The sequence below is a fragment of the Lactuca saligna genome, chromosome 4 (assembly GCF_052625555.1).
Source record: "Lactuca saligna cultivar CGN05327 chromosome 4, ASM5262555v1, whole genome shotgun sequence".
NCBI classification, from domain to species: domain Eukaryota; kingdom Viridiplantae; phylum Streptophyta; class Magnoliopsida; order Asterales; family Asteraceae; genus Lactuca; species Lactuca saligna.
The window spans coordinates 218,815,969-218,829,679 of record NC_136420.1 but is presented as its reverse complement, the minus strand read 5'-3'; positions in this window follow the sequence as shown (position 1 = coordinate 218,829,679).

The window sequence follows — 13,711 nt, the reverse complement described above, 5'->3', positions numbered from 1 at the left end:
ATTTTTGGTTTCTTGATGATAGCTTGCCAGCCTGTCAACCTAGTTTCATTATTGAAACATCAACTTTGTTGATTTAAAATCAATTTCTTGAAGTTGGAATATGTGTATTTTATTTATATAATATAGATAACAATGTCATAGATAAGTTTAATTCAAACCATCTTTGAGTCAAAACTATTTGTATATACACTTATTTATTTAGAAAACATTGATATATACTTTATAATTCTATTAAGAGATCTAGTTCACAAAAATGTAATTTAATCTTTATAGAATGTGAAGGTGATCATTATGAAAAACGATTAAAAAATTCAATTTCTAAGCAATTAATTGATATATATATATATATATATATATATATATATATATATATATATATATGTGTGTGTGTGTGTGTGTGTATACAAGCTAAATTAAAACATACATTGTTCCGAAACAAGCATCATTTTACAATACAAGTACTTTATGCTCTAAGCATAAATAATAAACTAAACTTAGAGAGTGAAATTCCAACTTTTTTATTCTTAACTACTTACTCTTCTTGAGTATTTGTAAACATTTCCAAATATTATATTAACATTAAGTATCTATTACTTAAGTGTTAAATGAAAAGTATAAGATCTATATAGTAGATACTTAAATGACTAGTGTGGCCAATCCTACTCAGATAAGAGGGACAATTTATCTTCCACTGTCATGTTTAAGTACATTAGAAACAATATCTATCTCTATGGGTCTTTTTGGATTTCTTGGGCCTAAAGATATATTTTCCATGAACTATGCACTCGTAGAGCACACATAGTGACTCTTTTCAGCTTTGTATTCTTTTCTTCCCGTGTTTTGAAATGGTTCATACCCAATATCATTGCATTTTTAGAATATCTACTTAAACTAATGAAACGTATGATATACTCCAAAATTCATCAAGACTTTCTCGAAGTCCAAAATTCCAGTTCCTAGTATGATTTCATAGAAATCTTTAGCATCACAGTGATGCTTCCACCAAACACCAAGTTTAGTTCTACTGGTAGGTGCATGTTGTTTAGGAATAGGACCTTCAATAATGTACAATTTCTTATCTCTGTTAATTTTTTCTCTCAAGGTACAAATCCATTTGGTTATATTGTAACCGTCGAATGTTATATACTCTTGTAGATTAGCAAGAGAAAGATGATGAATGGTAATGATTTTCAGATTTTTTTTGTCATCTACAAAATTTTAATAGAATTTATTAAGTATATTCAATATTTAAATCTTCAATAATCAATATTATTTATGTTTCTAAAACATTAATTATCAAAGTTTAGAATCGAAGTTGCAAAAAAGGTTAGACGACCTTTTCCCATTCATTATATTCAACTAGGTAGATATTGAGTATCATGTATATTCTCATATATAATTCCTAGCGTGATGAAATCACTAATAACAAAGTTTAATAGATATGTTTGATCACATCTATTCCTCAAATCTCGATTTAGTATCATTTATCACAAAATATTTCCACTAAAATCATCCATTTTGAGGAACTTGTCTAATAGGCCTATAACTAGTCTAGGTTATAATGATCGTTAATACACATCAGCCATCAAAATATACTACTAGCGGTTAGGTGATATTTATCCCACTAATGCATACAAGTAACGTATGAGTGGTATTCAAATTGGATTGCATAGATTTGAGTTTAATAAGCGGTATTTAATGTTTTACAATTCAAGTTTAAAAAACATATGATATGATTGTTATTGCATGCACCCAATAAGCAATGATATACTTTTATTTAAAATCATATTTTAGCAATGTTCTTTTATAAAATCCAATTTTATATAATTGACGTGATCAATTTTTAAATTTAATATCTACTATTTACATTTGACGTTTGAGCACTAAAGAACATTTATAAACCTTTTAATAAAAAATAGTTTTATAAAATATGGTTTGGATTTTGATAAGTCTCTAAAATCTCAATTTTAAACTAATATAATTTTAAGCATCGAAATTTGCCATTAGCTAGTTTTAAATGATAAAGCTTGTTTTTTTAAACATTTTTACCATCTTGCGTTAAATGACAAATTTCATTAGAACCAAACTCTTTGTGATCATTTTATTTTGAAAATATTATATAGCATTTTAAAATCTAATTTTAAAAACATGCATAATATATATAAACATAAAACAAGCATCACAAAGCATTAAACATACGTGCACAAACCAACCCCAAACTAGTGACATTGTGAGATCTATCACAAAAATGCCAAGTCTATTACTAAGGAACATAAAGGGAGGAAAACTCATGTGATGTCTTCAGGCTTGTACTTGCTTCAACACCTTGTAGCAAGTTCCTAAAAATAATTTTATGAAGTTCATAAAACTTTAATAAAATCTAGAACATATTGTAACATCCCTAAACCTATGATAAAATTTTCATTTTAAAATCAATAGTTCATTCGTCAAATTGTTTCGCAACAATCACAATGTACAATATCAAAAACATCAAAGTAATAGTACCCTAAGAGTGTGGAAATCGTGAGGGGAGGATGTTGTGCCATCACGCCAAGTTCTTCCCCTTTATAACGGAAGTACTTGAAATCATAAACATAAACTGTAAGCACAAGGCCTAATGAGTTCCCCCAAAGTACCACGTACCCAAACATACAATTAAGCCTATCCTTATGGTATATTCCAATCAAGTAAAAAAATATGGGCCCAGCCTTAGGACCCCGCCCTAGGGTTTATTTCATTTGAGCGTACAATAATAGGCCCCCTTCCTTGGGTTTATTTCAACCCGATCATACCATAATGGCCTCGCCTAGGGTTTATTTCAACCCGATCATACCATAATGGATCATTTCAACCTGATCATACAAACATGTATAAAAACTACATGACAGTTAGCATTCTACATAATAAAATAATGAGTCAACATTGATGCCTTTGACCCATGGATACAGTGGGGAGACTCACGTCTAATTGAAGATAACTGAATCGCACACTCGGGCTGCTGCTAATACGACTCCTCACACTAACATACCCTAAAAAACCTTAATTAATAATCAGGATTAACCCATAAACGAAAGTATAATTCATATTTGTCTATCTACAGGCAAAAGACTATTTTGCCCTTCCCATTCATGAATCAACTAGTCAAAGCCCAAAACCCTAAAGACCCAGACCCAAAAATCGCCCAAAAAGGTTTTCTCAAAGTACGCTCAGTGTACTCTCTGATATTCCCTACGTACAACTTGATTCACGAAGGGGAGGTTATGGGGCATCAACCTTCTACACCCAACGTACAGAGCATTACACCCACCGTAATACCCTGGCGTCAAAAATCCCACTAAATGGTCTTAATGCGTTAAGACTTCTTGTCCAACTTTATATCCAAGCTTAATAAAATGTCTAAGGCCATAAAGTTGCAACCTTTATGCCTTTGCATCGCTACAAGAAGCCCAACACCAAAGCTCTTACTCATTCAACCATTTAAAATTCCAATACTCTTACATGGAAGAATACCAAGGTCCAAGCTTGCTTTTTTATGACTTAACCCTAAAATGTCTGAAAGGACAACTTAAAGGTCCTGGAGTATTCTATACTCATAAGGATCAATATTTGGGGGAAAAGGGTGTATAACTCTAAGCTTGAACAATATCTAAAGGAATATGCATCAAGGTAGGAGGTTTATACCTCCAGAAAATGCACAAGGGAGAGAGATTGCTAGATCTAAAGACTTAAGTGAAACACCTTCAAGAGTCTTCCTTTACCACCAAGAACACCCAAAATGACCATCTAAGGCTTCAAAACACACACACACACATGCACACACACACACACAAACACACACACACACACACACACACACTTAATTAGGGTTTTGAAATAGAGGCTACGAGAGATGGAGGTTGAGAGGTAAAAAAGGGTTAGAGGTAATAAGGTCTTTAAATAGGGTCCAAAACCTAAAAATTAGGGTTTGTCCCCTGCTTACGTATGCCCAGTGTACATACATGTATGCCCAACGAACGTTAGAGACTCCTTTATCACATGTAAAGTCCTACATCGTACGGCCAATGTGGGGATCAATTTTTCCATTGTTTAGGAAATGAAGCTAGAAAGGAAAATCACATGGAACACTGGTGTTACAAATCTCCCCCACTTGAATCAGACTTCGTCCTCGATGTCCGCCACTACAAACAAGTCTGGGTAGTGCTCCCTCATCTCATCCTAAGACTCCCATGTCCATTCCGAGCCTTTCCGGTGCGGACAACGCACCTTCACCAGGTTCACTTCTTTGTTGCGTAGAGCCTTGCTCTTCCTGTAAAGAATCAAAATTGATATCTCCACATAGTTCATGCATTCAACAACCTGAATAACATCCAAAGGGATCACCACCGACTCATTAGCTAAAGACTTCCACAACTAAGAAACATGAAAGGTTTTATGGATTTGACTGAGCTGATCAGGAAAATCCAGTCAGTATGTAATCTTTCCCATCTAGGTGGTAATCCTAAAGGGTCCAATATATCATGGGCCCAACATACCCTGCTTCCAAAATTGGATGACACCTTTCTAAGGTGACACCTTTAGAAGCACCACGCCACCCACCTGGAACTCGAGGTTCGATCGTCAGCAGTCTGCATAACTCTTTTGTTGAATGTGTGTGACTTGCAACCTCTTGTGCCTCTGTTTAATTAATTCAGTGGTCTTAAGTACCACTTCGGTACTCCCCATGACCCAATGGCTTACCTCCCCCCAGCAAACCAGGGTCCTGCACCTCCTCCCATACAACATCTCAAAAGGTGGTTGACCAATACTGGCATGATAGCTATTGTTGTAGGAGAACTCGACCAATGGAAGGTAAGTATCCCAACTCCCTCCAAAATGTAACATGCACACACTGAGCATGTATTCGAGTGTCTGAATGGTTCGCCAGCTATGACCATCGGTCTGAGGCTGGTATGTAGTACTGAAATGCAGTTGACTACCTAACTCCTCATGAAACATCCTATAAAAATATGGAGGTGAAACGAACGAAGATCCTGGTTTGAAATCACTGAAACTGGCACCCTGTGCCGAACCACCAACTCCTGAATGTAAATTTCAGCTAGCTTTTCAACAGATATACTCTCGGAAATGGGTATGCACTCTTGGTCGATCTATCAACAATGACCCAGATAGAATCAATTCCACGAACTGTCCTTGGCAACTTTGTGATAAAATCCACAATGGGTAATGGCTGCATCTTGTCGTAGGGTCTATGATGTTCGACCTTGACTCTCCTGCAAGTCAAGAACTTCTCTACAAGCCATGCTATCTCCCTTTTCATACAGGGCTACCAGTAACTCAGCTTCAGATTCTGATATATGTTCGTGGCCCTCGGATGGATTCAAAACTTTGATTGAGGAGCCTCTTCCAGAACTGTCTGTCTTATCCCACCAGTAGTCAAAACCCAAACTTTACCACACTGAGTCAGAAACCGCTAACTCTCGCTGACAAATAAAGGAATCTTCCCCCTGATTCGCTATTCCTCCACCCAGTCCTTCTTGATCATAATTAACAGAGGTGATATAATAATCATCCTCAGAAAAATATTCCCAATAGGATCACTCACTCCCTTATGGCTCAAGGCATTAGACACCACGTTGGCCTTCCCAGGGTGGTATAGGATCTCATAATCAATTACCACATCCAACCATCTTCACTGCCACATATTCAAATTTGTTTGGTCCATCAGGTACCTTGAACTCTTGTGGTTAGTGTAGATAGTATAGCTAACCCCATATAGATAGTGCCTCCAAATCTTGAGGGAAAAAACACAACTCCTAACTCTAAATAATTCATAGGGTAATTCATATCATGAGGCTTCAACTGCCTCGAAGCATAAGAAACAACGTGATCCCTCTACATAAGAACAATTCCCAAAACAACTATATAGGCGTCACAATAAACCAGAAAATCATCCATACCTTCGGGAAGCGCGAGAATAGAGGTTTCACATAATCTTGTTGGATTAGCTGTCTAAACCAATAACTAAAATAGTATAATATTGAATTATTAACAAAGTCCTTTTGGGTTGTCGTCAAACCTAGTAATAGAATGAAATGTTATTTAGAGAGAGAGACTGATTTATTAATTTATTATATGATTGATAAATTAGTTACAAATAAAAATAAATAATTTATTAATATATTATATTATGAGAATAATATATTAATTAGAGATAGTATTATTTAATTAAGAATTAATCAGAAATTAATTGGAATTAATTGGATTAATTAAAAGTGGAAGGACTGTATGTGACAATGTTCAAAAGATGAACATTAACCAATTTTAGGACCTCCCAAGAGGTTGGACGGTTTTTAGATGGTTATCTTGGGCATTAAGGAATCCTAGGAATCCATAAGGAGCAAGAAATGGAGATAACGCTTATCCAAGGAAATTATCTTATCCTAGCATCCATGGTCACCTATATAATCCCTCCAGGGGGTTCATATTTTTGGCCATCATTATTCTAAGAGTTAGAAGAAAAAGATATCCCTCCCTCTACTCTCTCCTATTTAGCCTATAATTTGATAGGGTTTGGATGTGATCCATTAGAGACACGAGACTTCTGGTGCTTGGTTTCTAAAGACCAACATGGAAGGATTACTAGTTTATTTTCTATAATAAACTAAGGTATGTATTTTCTAATAAACCTTTAGTAAATTTGAAATTGGAAATGTACTTGTAGGGTTCTTGATATTCAAAAGTTTTTTTGCAAACCATAGGGGACCATACATCCTTTAGGGTGCATGTGACCTTAGGGTTTATGTTGTTTTGCCAAAAATAATTTTTTTAACATATAAAACCCATTAGTGGTATCCAAACCGTTGGTGTCATTAGTCTTGTACAAAGTTGAAAAGATCTAAATTAGGGTTTATAGAAACTAAACCCTAAGGAGGCAATTTTCGAAAATCCATAGGGTTCTTGAAACCCTAGCCTCCACCCAATATTTTTCGAAATTTGAAAGGGCTTTAGAAACCCTATCCCCCTTTTCCTAACTTTCAAAAATTAAGGATCCCTTTTAGGGTTTGCCTTGTTTCCGTATTTGTTATTTTAAAAGCCTTAAATTTTGAACAATTAAAACCAGATAAAATCCTAGCATATTTTCGAAAATAGAAGGCTTAGTATTATGATTAAATTTGAATTAATTTATTAATTGATTAATTGTAAATAATTATTTAATCCACAATGATTTGATTAAATTAATTAATTTTTTAATTAAATGATAAAGATTAAATGAAAATGGGTTTATTTTAAATTAGTTTCAAAATTTTAATATAAACCTAGTATTTTAGAAAAGTTTTAAATGCACCTTATACTATATATATAATTAAAATATTAATATAATATATGTATACGGCAAGTTAGTCAAATCACTAGTATGCCTCATTCACGAAGCCATACTACAAAAGGATTTTAAGGAAGAGGCCTATAAAATGATCGACATTGGGTATCCACTCTTACTTACCGCTCTCTTGTATGGTGGAGGGTCGTTAGTCGAACGGATTTGAAAGGATATACTCGCATTATTAAGTATAATGATATAAAGTAACTAAACTATTTTTAAAATCCCACTATTAGTTACTTTAGGAAAAACGTGAAAAGTATGCTAAACTATAAAATTACACATTGTGTTTTATATGTAGTTAGTGGAGCATGTGTGGTTAACCGACACACTAATATTGACTATAAAGAGTAATAATGGGCATCTTGAAAATTATCATTGTTAATGGACCATGTGTGGTGAACCAGAACATTAATGAGTGATGATAAATGACATCGAGAGTGTCAAGCATATTTGTGTGGTTATTCACATCTTGTTTGTGATCCTCAGTATTCCAGCCACATATAGAAGAGCATAATATGACATTAAACATGCTATTGATAGATTCAATGAATCTTAAAAGATCTAGGAATTTCATAGTTCGAAATTGGTGAGCTTTTATTCGCGATAAGATTACGACATCCCTCTAATTAGTTGTGAAATGTTATATTGGATCCTAGCCTTAAATATTTATTATGGTTTAGATATTAAGGGTTTATTGTCATCTAACTAAAACTTCTTTTTCTCTATAGATTTCTACTTCTGCTGATGCGTCTGCTTCTCAAACCTCTACCAAAAAATTCTTCCTTCTCTTGATTGTGTCTAAGGTGACATTAGATGGCACCAATTATAATGATTGTATGCGTAAAATCAAGATGGATCTTCGATACCAGGATAAAGAGTATGTTATTGAGAAAAAACATATAGAGATGGATGAAGCCAATGATACTTTTGAAGAAATAGCCTCCTACAAGAAACGTTATGAAGATGCGACTAAGGTTGCTTGCATCATGGTTGCCACCATGATTCATGATTTGCAAAGGTTCTATGAGGGCTACTAGTTGTACGAGAGGAGCTTAGATTTGGTTGAAAAGTATCACAAGAGAGATCATGAATAACATATAGGTTAAAGGAAGGAGAGTTAGTCTACAACCACGTGCAAAGAATTAAAAAAATACGTGGAGCGCCTTGAAAAACTCAATGTGAATTTCGATGAGGAGTTGCTCATTAACATGGTCCTTAACTTCTTGCCACCTTGTTATGATGTGTTCATCTTGAGTTAACATTTGAAAAACAATGAAACCACATTGGCCCAACTCCATAACCTATTGTATATAGTAGAGCTAGGGATGAAGAAGAGTCACACCCCCACTACTACTAGTACTCTTGTCATGGCCATTGGGAAAAACAAAGGAAGGAAAGGAAAGGTACATCTAAGTAGAACTGGAAGGTCAAGGCCCATTTAGGTCGTCTAGGAAGCGTCAAAAAGTAAAGAACAATTAATACATTCCTCATGTGAGTGATCCCAAAGAGGCCAAATGCTTTTATTGCAATGATAAGGGCCATTGGAAATGAAGTTTCCCCAAGCACTTATAGGACCTCAAGGATGGAAAAGTGAAGCCATCTTCATCAGGTATTTACACTATTCAAACTAATAACTCACAACCTAGTTGTTCTTGGGTCCTTGATATAGGATGTGGTTTTCACATTTCATCTGATTTGCAGGGACTAAGAGAAAGTGAAGAGGTGGAGCATAGAAGGATAAATCTGATCATGGGTAATAAGAGATCTTTATGTTTAAATTTTTACCTTGTAATGTTGTGTATGAAACTGTGATGTGTGTTGATAGCTTAGGTAATTGTGTATTTCATATTGATTCGTTTAATGGTTTAGACAAGGAATGCTTGTGGCTTTACCATATTGGTCACATTAACAAGAAACACATCGCCCAAATCTAAAAGGATGGAGTGTTGGAATTATTTGACTTAAGACCAGATGATGAATGCGACTCTTGTCTTTTGGGGAAAATGACAAAATCACCTTACACTGGATCAAGTGAAAGACGTGAAGGTTTGTTAGATCTCATACACACAGAATGTGTGTGGAACCTTCAGATCCACCACAAGGGATGCTAAACAATTTTATGTGACATTTACTTATGATTATAGAAGGTATTGTTATATTTACTTAATCAAACCTAACTCAGAAACCTTTGAAAAGTTAAAAGTGTTTAAACATGAAGTCGAGAATTAATTAGGCAGGAAGATAAAGAGGTTCCAACCTGATAGAGGCAGAGAGTATCTTAGTATCGGGTTCCATGACTATCTCAAGGAATGTGAAATTGTTTCATAATTGACTCCTCCTAGGACACTACATCTTAATGGTGTGGCTGAGAGGTGCAACCATACCTTGTTAGACATGGTTCGTTCCATGATGAGACAAGATTTTCTTCCCATTTCTTTTTGGAGGTATGACTTAGAGACAAACACCCATATCCTTAATCTTGTCCCTAACAAGAAGGTTGCCAAAACACCTCACAAGATGTGGATAGGGAAAGTTCCTTTGTTAGTACATATAAAAGTTTGGGGTTGTGAAGCTTTCGTTAGACAAGAGACTCATGACAAGCTAGTGATGGGTTTTGAGCAAAACATCAATCCTATGGTGGATATACAAACTCTAAAGCTTTGGATCTAGTTTGTCTAATGAACATGCTGTTGGCTAAGGTGTCTAAGTCCATAACTATTTCTGGTATGTACTTGACCCGACCCGGCATGGTCCATTTGGGTTGCATGGCACCATGCAATTGGATAGACTAAATGAGAGAAATAACATTTAGAGATTATTAATATATTATAAGTTCTAATATATTAATAATATTATTTGATTAGTTTGATCAAGAATTAATTTAGAACTAATTAAGTGATCAAAAGATAACTAATTAAATATATGGGTTGATTGTGTAAATCATCCATATCTTGTATAGTGGACTAAGAGGCTCCATGGATTATCAAGTTGGGTTCCACCCATAGGATGCTCCATGGGAGTTACAAACCCATGGTTCATGGAAATGAAGAGTCATGACACATTAGGGTTTACATGGTTTAACCCTAGATGTGTCAACACTATATAAGAATCTTATTCTACACCAAAATCTGCTACACATATGAAACAAGAGGGCTAGGCCGATTTCAAGAAGTGTGTATTCTCTCAAAAATCTTTCCAAGAGCATTTAGTGTTGTGTGAAGCATTTGAGGCATCACACTTGGGGTGCTAGGCTCACAAGGTTTCAAGGAACATAAGCAACTACAAGGTAAGTTATTCTATCTTTCATTCAAGTTAAAAATTGTTCCCCATGTATGCTAGATAGGAATATAGCCTTGGAATTCAACTTTGCATGATAATTAGACAAACATAGATCCAAGGTTATTAGGGTTGCATGTACACTTCGGAAGTGTTAGAATGCTCAAAACCCATCAGTGGTATCAGAGCCTAGGCTTGTTTGTTTGTTATTTGTGCTAAAAAAGTTGAAAAAAGTCGAAAAACTTGTTGTCTGCCTGATGAACTCGCCGAGTCCATGGGGGGACTCTCCAAGTTCACTTGTATCTTCAACCTACTCGTCGAGTAGGTTCATGCACTCGGCGAGTAGGAGCGACAGAGTGCAGATTTTTGACTTTAGTTGCTGGAAATGGACTAGAAACAATACCCTAAACAGTTTTGGTACTTGAAAACTTGTTTTAGATGGTGTAATGTCTTTGCTAATTCATTTACAACAATTAGTTATCAAAATTACAAAGTTTTAAGTGTAATTTTGATTTATGAAAGTATTCATATTCATGTTCTTGTTCTTATGATGTTTAGATGATCATAGGAATTATTTGTAACCTATGTGGTAGATTAATTCTTGATCATAATGTGTTTTAATGGAGTCCATAACTTGTCCTCAAGTTATGGAAAACCAAAAGTCACTTGAATTAAAACCATTCAAAGAACACAAGAGTTAAAAAAATGAAGAGTCTTCATTTTTATTACTCTATTAAACTCATAAGTTACAAGAAATGAAAAGTTTTGAAAGTTTACAAAACTTTCCCTCAAGTTTTGGAACAAGTAAAGTCTTGTTAAAACTTTACGTCCAATCCCTAGAATTTTAAAAGTTAAAATTCAACCCTTATACTTATATCATTATAATATATATATATATATATATATATATATATATATATATATATATATATATATATATATATGTATAAGAACAAAGTCGTCTTACCGCTAGTACGCCTCATTCACGAAGCCGGTCTATAAGGTGGGTATAAGGTTGTTGCCTATAAAATGGTAACTTAATGGGTGTCCACTCTCACCCACCGCTTGCTTGACTGGTGGAGGGTCGTTATCCGAACGGGTAAGACAAGGACTTATAAATTCTCATTAAAAGTATGATCCTCGGTATCCCAGTCACAAAACTTGGAGGGCACACTCGATTGAGTGATAAACTTTAAGGGTACCAAGTGATTTGCATGGTTACTTTACACCTCGTTTTGTGATCCTCGGTATCCCAGTTACAAAACTTGGAGGGCACACTCGAGATTGAAACATGCCTTTGAAAAGTTCATTGAATCTCAAAGAATCTAGGAATTTCTAAGAACCAATCAAAAACCTAATATTTAATATTTCGGTTTTCGTGGTGGAAATTGGTGAATCGTCATTCACCTACCTTTCAAATATGTTATAGCTTGGATTATGGCATACCTCTTCTAAGTTATAATATATTGTGATTGGATCCTAGCCTTAATATTACATTTGGATGTTTTATTAAGGAGTCTCTTAATATCTAAACTAATCTTGTCCTCTTCCTTCAGATGTCTTCAAACAATGTTGCTTCTGGCTCTAATCCTAATGGCTCCTTTACCCTTATGAACTTGTGTGGGAAAGTCACTTTTGATGGATCCAACTTCAATGAGTGGATCAGAAGCATCAGGATGATTACCCGCTACGAGGACAAAGAATATGTCCTTGACAAGGAGCTTAAGAAGATTGATGAGACCATTGCAACTCCTCAGGAGATTGCTGATTTTTAGGCACATCAAAGGGATGCTACGAAAGTGGCATGCATCATGATGGCCACAATGACAGCGGAACTCCTAAAGTCCTATGAGGATTTCTACCCTTATGAAATACACCAAGATCTGATGGAAAGATACCATCAAAGTGCACGACAAGAGAGGTATGAAATCATCTACTCCATGATAACAACCATGATGAAGGATGGGGAATCTGTCATGAGCCACATGCAGAAAATGCAAAGGTATGTGGATCGATTGCTGAAGCTTAATGTGAACTTCCCTGAGGAGCTTGCAATAGATATCATTTTCCACTCCTTACCATCGTGCTATGATCAATTCCGCATGACATATCACATGAATAAGGAAGAGGTCACACTCAGCAAACTTCAGGGACTTCTCAAGACCGCTGAAACAGGTCTTAAGGGGAAGTCAGTTGTTAACACTCCTACTCCAAACTCCACTCCGGTTTTGGCAATCGGGAAAAGTCGAGGGAAGAAGAGAAAGAGCTCTTCAAAGGGTACCAAGGCTCGGACCCTTGATGGATCTTCTTCAAGTGGAACCAAGAAAGGTTTTGTCACTCCTTCTTCTGACCCAAAAGAGGCTGAATGCTTCTATTGCCATGAAAAATCACATTGGAAGCGGAACTGTCCAAAATACCAGCAAGATGTGAAGGATGGGAAAGTTAAACCCAACCATGAGAGGCGTAATCGAACCTTGTTAGACATGGTTCGTTCCATGATGAGTCGAGCTTCGCTACCAATTTCATTATGGGGATATGCCTTAGAGACTGCCGCCCATATCCTTAATCTAGTCCCTATAAAGAAAGTTTCCAAAACTCCTCACGAGATGTGGACTGGTAAAGTACCCAAACTAGACCACATCAAGATTTGGGGTTGCGAGGCTTTCGTGAGATGCAGGACTCATGATAAGCTCGAACCTCGAAGCGAGAGGTGTATTTTCATCAGCTACCCACAACAATCCTTTGGTTACCTCTTCTACAGACCTAGTGATAATGTGGTCTTCGTAGCAAGAAGCGGAGTCTTTCGAGAAAGAGAGTTTATAAGGGAAGGAGACAGTGGGAGGCAAATTGATCTTGAAGAAATTCAAGAGTCAAGTGGTGAAGGAACTTCAAACACTAGCCCTCAACTTGAGGAGGAAACTCCTATTGAGCCAATTGACGAATCTGTAGCTCTGAGGCGTTCCACGAGAGTTAGGAGTGTACCTGAGCATTACTATGGTTTCCATATTACTGCAGAAGGTGAGACACTTATTAGTGATGGGACACTAGTAGGTC